The sequence below is a fragment of the Oculina patagonica genome, chromosome 2 (assembly GCF_052425735.1).
Source record: "Oculina patagonica isolate OP01 chromosome 2, crgOcupat, whole genome shotgun sequence".
Classification (NCBI taxonomy): Eukaryota; Metazoa; Cnidaria; class Anthozoa; order Scleractinia; family Oculinidae; genus Oculina; species Oculina patagonica.
Window position 1 is genome coordinate 32,586,968 of NC_135759.1, and position 8,339 is coordinate 32,595,306.

Below are 8,339 nucleotides of genomic sequence, written 5' to 3' on the forward strand. Positions count from 1 at the left end.
GGAATTCGGTCGCTTCAGCCTCTTCGGGAGAGAAAGCCCTCAGTGTGCGAACACTCAGTGACAGTGTGCCACAAAATGGAACGAATTGAATTCGAGGGGAATAGCAGAGGTTTTGCTTGTTGACATGCACATCTGGTAATGATATTACGTTGTTTTAAAGGTGAAAGACTATTTGCTATATATCTGTAGATTTCCAAAATCTTTTCGTCCTGAAAATTTCAGGTAAACTTGTAAGCTCTTCGATGAGCTTAGTCAGTAAACATTTCTTTAGCTCAGAATTGATCATTTTATATATTTAGTCTAAACTTGAGCCTTAATGCCTATATTGCGTTTACGCTTTCATCCGTATCTTTCATCCAATATATGCATTGTGTAGACAGTCTACGTAAGCATAAATGTGATTGTTAAAGTGGTCATGAAAATTTTCTCTATCAAACCTTAGAGCATAAGATAAATACAGTGGAACCCGATATAACGATCTTCGATATAACGATATTCCCGATATAACGATGAATATGTATGTCCCGGCAAAGAAAATGTATGGGACGGAACCCCGATATAACGATTCCTCGATATAACGATATAATTTACTGCCCCCTTGGCTATCGTTATATCAGGGTTCCCTGTAGCTGGAACTTGCATTGAGGGGGTGTGGTAGCTTGTGAGGGAGGGAGCTTACTGGGGTGAGGAACAGGGTGGTTAAGGGGGAGGGGGTGTCCCAATCACGAATCACTTACATGTTTTACATGTAGACAATTTCATGAATCACTTATTTAAATATCGTAAATATACATTGTTTTTAAGGGGTCATGAATGGTGCGTCAAAATGTGGCAGTGCTCGCAATGCTCACAAAATTTAATGGGGGCTCGTTTGCTCGTGCTCGCACAATTTTACAAGTGCTCGCATGCTCGGTTTTTAGTGAGGGTAGGTTTTTGAAAAGTGCTCGTTGCTCGCAAGGCTAATTTTTGTCAATGCTCGTGCTCGCAAAGAAAAACGCTGTGCTTGCATGCTTCCAACAAATGCTCGCAAAGACCATTTGATACCCCTTTATTAAAGAAAATGAGCTTTTTTAATACTGATATAGTTAATTTGAGTGAAAGTCTAGTAGCAAGATATGTTCTCTCTGGCGGGCTTACAGTGTGCGGCAGGTCCTAAACTGCATAATCAAGCTGAGAGAGCTCTTCATGTCAGTCATTTGACTCTGTATTTGTGACGTTTGTCAATGTGGGTTCACCAGACGAGTGTAAATTGATTTACATAAATTTATTTTTGGTTTAAACAAATGTTTTCAGGCAAAATCATGAAATGATGATCCTCAAAATAACCAAATCATGCTTCCTACTAGACCAGCAGTTCAGGGATCATGGCCAGATTTGAGCTGTTTTCATGTATCATGTGCTAAATCCCTCCAAAAAGTGCCTGAAACTTTTTAAAAACAAGACAGTACCACATGACAACCTGAGCTGCCTGGAGCCTGTGAATTCTGTATTTGGAGTTGAATGCACTGAAGCCATTAGGCCATACTTCTTTCTACCAAATAACAGTTGTTTCATAGTAATGTATTTTATAATTTTTGATGATATGCAGGTCGTATGCGATACAAAATGGCATGGTTTCTAGGTGCTGGAGGGGTAGCAGCTCTTACAGGTATTATTATTGCTAACTGGGATTGGTACAAGAACAGTCCAAGACCTGATTTGGCTTACTTGAGTGCCATTAAACTGAAGGCCTTAGATGGGACAGGAAAAGACGTGATGGCATCTGAACTGTGGAGGAAAGGTGGAGCAGTCATAATGGTAGTTAGAAGACCAGGATGATCATTGTGCAGAGAGGTATGTAGCAAATTAATTAGTTGTATTTAGCCGATTAACCATCACTTGCATCTAAGTTTGAACACTTGCCGCCAAAACATGATCTGATTGGGTACTGTAACGGCAACTTTTGCGCAGAAAGTTCAACTCATGCTGGGTTTGAAATGGCATAAAGATTGGATGCAGGAGACTTTAAAAGAAATTTATCCTGATTTGTGTCGAATGCATATGCCTTTTGAGATAATGGCACTCCAGGTTTAAAGGTTTCGCCTATACTCATTTGTGGTAAACATTTTGAGTGCAAAAGTTTGTGTTACAGTCTGCTAAACTTAAAATGTTTAATGACTAATCGCACCAGATCATGTTTCGGCAGCACATGTTCACGCTTAGATGCAAGCAAGGGTATTTAATGTGTGAATGTTTCTTGATGTTATGAATGTAAAATTTTAAGAGGTTAAAATTTATATAAACAGCAAGCTACCTGTGCTTCTACTCTCCTACTGTGTGGTAAAATCATTTCAGTAGGATAGCCCATCATCAGATAGCAGTTTTCAGTGTTAAGGCTGAGTCAGAGAACAGTACTGTATCTTTCATCTCTGAGTAAGTTTCATCCCCAGCATTGAGGAGAGTCATGTCTGATTCAAATTACCGGTATGTGAAAAAATTCCTTACTAATGTAAGGTAGCACAACTAATCTAGAAAGTGTGTCTGATTAGATTGTTACCATTAAACGAAAAATCACAACCAAGTAATTAGTTAGGGACACAAAGTAGATAGCTGTGCTGAAGTGTATGCCATTTACACTATGGATAAATTTGTTTTCTTCTGGTGTGGCTATTTGTTTTATTTGCATAAATTCTCATTGTAGGAAGCTTTAGAGCTATCCTCTCTGAAACCTGAACTGGACCAGATGGGTGTAAACCTTGTAGGTGTGGTTCATGAGAGAAAGGGTGTGAAGGGGTTCCAACCATATCTCAACTCTACAATATATCTTGATGAAGAGGTAATTAACAGTACTAGAACCTGTTTTTTTTTTATTTGTTATTTTCAATACAGTCAACTCTCTCTAAGACGGACACTGTCAAGACCGGTTCCAACTGTCCGTCTTAGGGAGATGTCCATCTTACAGTGAGTTTAGTTAAAGTAAAATGACTGAAAAATGGCAGAGACGGGACCAACAGCAGGTGTCTCATCTTACAGGTGTCCATCTTATAGAGGTGTCCATAAAGAGAGAGTTGACTGCAACTTTTTTTTTTTTATGAACCTCAAATTTCAGTATCAGTGTAGTCAATCAATATAAGACAAAGGAAAATAAAAATCAACCTGGTTTAAAAAACTTTAAACCGTGCAACGTAACATTACAAGGTGGCGCAAGGCTTTTCTTAATCTTTGTTTCAGCATGTGTTACACAACTGTCAGTAAGAACAATTCCTGATGCCATAGTTTGTCTATTCAGCCAAGGATCTTTGTACAGGGAAGGGAAGGGAAGGGATAAAAAAGCAAACATGACAGTTAGTTGTGGAAGGTGCAGCGGCCTAATGGTTAGTGCACCAGTTCAAGCAGTCCTGGTTCAAGCCCTTGCCGGGGTCACTGTGTTGTGTTCTTGGTCAAGACACATTACTCTCATAGTGCCTCTCTCCACCCAGGTGTATACTGGCGACATAATGCTGGACCCTGCGGTGGACTAGCATCCCATTCAGGAGGGAGTAGAAATATTCCTAGCCACTTAATGCTACCGAAACCAGGATAAGCTCCAGTAGTATGGGCCCCATGGCTCAAGGCTTCCCCCCCCCCTTTTTGACAGTTAGTTAACAAATTATTCCATGGTGCATGGTCTCAGGATGGAAATTCAATGTTCAATATAACCGGTAAAACTAATATGTTGTAAATCAAGGTTTGTTACATGTTTGATTACAAGTACAGTGTACAGTCCCAAAAGGTCTGTTCATTACATCTTCTAGGGTTTGGTTAGTCTGGGATTGCACTTTATAATTATTCCAATGTAATTTTAAACATGGTGAAATCATTTATTTTAGAAAAAGTTTTATGGTCCTGAACAGAGGTGGATGTCTTTAAGTGGTGAGTAAACATTATGTTGAACAAACTTTAAAACAGATTTATTTTACAATAATGGCTTTTCACTGGCTTTAGAGTAGGATGGCTACTATGTTCCTTGAATTGAATCTTATTTACTTTCCAGTAACCTGGCTGTGACTGCAGTAACTGTCATGCTTTCTCCTGATAAAACTATTATTTATTTTTTTTGTTTAAGTTTTTCTAGGATAAACATTCAGCAACCAGACTGTGGCCCTTAACAGGGGAACATATTGTAGAAAAAATAATTATTATACATTTCTTGTTGGGTCAGATTTTCTTGTAAAAATGCAGGGCTCGTAGTGGACTCTGCTGCTTAAAAATATCAACATTTTAAGCTTTCCAAAGAAATATTACAGCTACGGTATTAATGGACTAGTTCATGTTGATGCAAATACAGTACAGACTATGAAGTGAATTTATTGCAGTTTTCAGTGAAATGCGAACTCTGAAATTCAATCCTCAATCAACGTCAGTTTACGCTTTTTGCTGCTGTCAGCCATCTCAGCAGACCTCTAAGCAACCCTCCAAGTTGCGACCATTTTAGTCGCCATGGCGACTAAAATTTTGGCGCTGGCGACTAAATTAGAACGCAAGTCGCCAGCTCGGCGACTAAATTTTACGTGACCTATGCGTCAGGAGCTTGAGCGAACTGTCTTCTGGAGCAAAAAAAAAATGCGCTGAGCATTAAGAATTCATTTTGTAAAGCTAATTGTAATGGGATTTTTACCTATAGAAATGGAGACTGAATAAAATGAAATGTTTCACCAAAAATAAAGGAATTGCATTCACTTGAGTTTGGGATGCGACACGACGAAATTCGTTCCACTCGACTGAACTTTGGCACGTGAAAATCTTACCTTGAGGCGTGAGACAACGCACGCAATCTGAACATTTGCCTTCGGAAAGAAGAGGAAAAGCAAAAGCTTGGAAAGCTCGACCACAATATATTTAAGAAACATCCAGATGTATTGGAGAAACGTATTTTGTTAAAGCAAATGTAAGACAAGCACTAGAAATCTAATCTTATCAAAACATGCACGGTAATATTTATTCTTTAAATAAAAAAACCGCAATGAAAAGCGGCTCGTAGTTCAAGTAAATAGATTTGACTTGTGTGAAGGAACCTGGGTTAATTGTAGGATATTTCATCGATAAAAACTATAGTGATTGCCTTCAAACTTGTGAATTTTTTTTTTCGCATTCTGTTTTTGCATTCCGTTCGCAAATTAAATTTACAATGACAAACAAATTAAGCGTTACATTTGTAACTTTTCTGTCCATTTCAATACGCAGTCTTTTTAATTTCCAGATGAAGTTTTATGTTGTTTGCTGACTTTGCTTATTCAAGCAGAAAACTTGGTTGAACATTTAAAATGATCATAAGCGATGTGATAAAAATAGTTTTCACTTCACGGGCTTAAGAAAAATTTGATACCGCCCAAGATAAACAATAGAAAACTTTCCGCCATTCAGCTGCAACTGAGGATATCTTTTATTTTAACTTGATATAATCTGGGTCGTTTGATATGTATTTATTTTGTGTGAATTACAAATTATATATAAAATATTTCTGTGCTTTGTGAAGTGACTTTTTTAATCTTAATTTTCATCAAATATTTTTGCGGGGAAAATGGCGGTAAAATACACGTTTCATTCATGCATGCTCACGCTTTTTGATGGGTTGATTTCACAACCAGCTTTGTGCGTCAGTGTTGAAGAGTCGGTCGACTAACAGGAGAGCTTGAGTTTACTCTTAGCAGTTGCTATGTCTTGGTGTTTAAGTGTTAGTGCAGAAATATGGATTTCTGTGTGCTGGCTGTAGACTTGCATTGCAAATAAGTGTAACTAGACAGAGTATAAATTAAAGATCAAAAAACCTTTATTTCATTGCATGAAAGTTTGAATTGTTTGGATTTATCAAGCCATTCCAAAGTGGCTATTTAAGTGTGATTATAAAATATTAAAAAATCAAGCAAGAGTTTATAATGAAGACCGTCTGAACCTTTGTTTTTTGATATTTGTGATGTAACTTGAATCTTGTAAATCAATGGAACTATTTGAAGGCATGTACATTTACATTGTTTAATTGTAAAAATTTATCAAAAGCAAAAGCCAATCAATTTAAAATGACTGAATAAGAACTGTGATCAACTCACAACACTGAGGCTAATATGTACTTTTTTATTATGATCAGAAGCTATTCTCATATGAATGATCAACTGTTGCAATAAAAGCATGTACTTGAATCAACATTAGGTACTTCTTTCACCTTACTCCTTCAATTTTTTTAGATAATAATAAGATTATTATTAATTATTAATTAATTAATTATTAATCAATCTGTTTATTAATTAATTAATTATTAATTAATGCATATATTTTGGCGACTAAATTTTTTTACTGGCGACCAAACCTGAACAGTCAGTGGCCAAATGGCCACTAAGGAAAAAAGTTAACTTGGAGGGTTGCTAAGGAAACAGAAGTTCACTTCAACTGGGTCAAAAGGTCACATCTGTCAGCTGTGATTGGTCAATTATGATCCATTTTTTTTGTTTCCGTTTTTCATGGTTCGTTAGCTGTTGCCATAATTATGATTGATGGCAGCAAAAAACGCAATCGTTGGCTGGATCTTGAATTTCAGAGTTTGCATTTCACTGAAAACCACAATAAGCAGCCTCATAATTTGCCATTGCCGGGCTGAGCCTTTTCAGATTTTCATTGCTATTATGTTCTTGTTTAAAGGGTTTTTACGTGTTAGTGTGTGGAAGTCATTTTTCCGAGCAAAAGGTAAGGGTGTTGAAGGCAACATGGTTGGAGAAGGACGTTTATTGGGCGGCGTCTTTGTAGTAGGACCTGGAGAGCAAGGAATCCTACTTGACCATAAAGAAAAAGAATTTGGTGATAAAGTGGACCTTAAAGATGTTAGAGATGCTGTTTTGAGAATAAAATCAAACTTGTAATTACAGACAAATAAGTACTATTAGTATTTTTAATTTATGAAAATGTTAATAAGTAGGAAAACTTTATTGATGTGTTAAAAATTTGTCAATCAGAAATGTGCAAGAATTTTGAGTGCTTTCTTATGTGATATCTAGATGGAAATTTTGTTTAAAGAGAGAAACCAGGAAAGATCAACCCAGCTGTATTATTATCTTGCTTATGACAGCTTAGATTTAAGTAACTTTTTTTACAATCTGCGCTTGATGTTTTTCTCTGCAAGTGATATAACAATTGCATGGTCTTTTAAGTGCTTCAAACATTGAATTACTTACGTAATCCTCTTTGTGCATATCTGCACAGAGGCCATTCCAACATTGAATACTGGCATATTAGTTAAAAAGAGTTAGGGTACAGAATTGCAACAAATTAACATTAAAGTGTTACAAATTTTAAAGTTTGTATTGTATGACTGGCATGAATAATAATTAGGTTTCTGTATAATTTCTGTTCTACTCCAACCTTCTGTTGGTTTGTGCTGTTGTCTTGTGCTCTGTTGTTTTGTCTTCTAAAAAATGGGTTGATCAGTTAAAATAATTATTTTGTTTTGGGGTTGGACATTTTATGGCACCACACATTGGCTGACCATGATCCCACCCCCAGCTAGAGCCTGCTTTTCTTTTGGTCAGCACAAGAAAAGTGGGCTCTGGATGGAGATTGGGTTGTCACCATCATGACCAAGAGTGCATCCTTAAAAATTAAGAACTATCGAGAATTGGCCTTCTTAGTGCTGACCAAAAGAGATGGGGGCTCAGATAGTCCTTTGACACATCTCAGGAAACCACCTCTACATCTATGCCAACTCTCCTGGATTATCAGCCAATACAGGTCACCAAATCTCCCAGATACCTACCTAGCCTTTTTTGGCTGATGTTGGGAATGGATTGGTGGGGCTCTGTTTTTTTACTCCATTTTTGGAGTTCCTTTATGCAAAATTGGCAATCTCCCAGATTTAATTTTTTTAGGTTGGCATCTCGAATTCCCTCTATGTAGACTATGTGGCCATATATAACCAGCAAACACGGAATTCCACACTGCTTTTCTAAGTGGGTAACTGAAACAGTATCCATGCCAACTCTCATGGAGGGGGACAGGAGGGCGGGAGCCCGGGAGAAAAGGGGCGGGAGGCAGGAAAAGAGAGGGTGGGAAGTGGGAATCCCAAGCTGGTGGGAATCAGAAGAAATCAGAAAAATCCTGCCACATTTCCTTATATTTTGCAAGAGGAATGGGATAAGGGGGAGGGAACCACTACAGAAAGGGGTGGGAAGCGGGAGAAAAAGGTACAGGAAGTGTGACGTTCAGACCCCTGTCCCCCCAACACCCCCCGGATTATATATCCTGCAGTCTCCCGGATGTGCAGGGATGGCGGAGCAGTTTTCCAGGTGGCAGGTGGGGGGGCTGACTAGTGACTTTAAGTGGGGGGGGGGGGGCTT

The 8,339-nt window shown here is 38.0% G+C and overlaps 1 pseudogene across 2 annotated transcripts; it reads left to right on the forward strand.

The window, feature by feature from the left end:
- The first annotated feature begins 61 nt into the window (after positions 1 to 61).
- On the forward strand, positions 62 to 7,303 carry LOC144644210 (peroxiredoxin-like 2A; annotated as a pseudogene). 2 transcript variants are annotated; one of them, XR_013569066.1, is made up of 5 exons: positions 62 to 160; positions 1,589 to 1,833; positions 2,681 to 2,815; positions 3,849 to 3,891; positions 6,652 to 7,303. The product of XR_013569066.1 is annotated as a peroxiredoxin-like 2A, transcript variant X1 (transcript). The 2 variants fall into 2 exon arrangements; XR_013569067.1 differs by having other exon boundaries at positions 62 to 135.
- Positions 7,304 to 8,339: the final 1,036 nt, after the last annotated feature.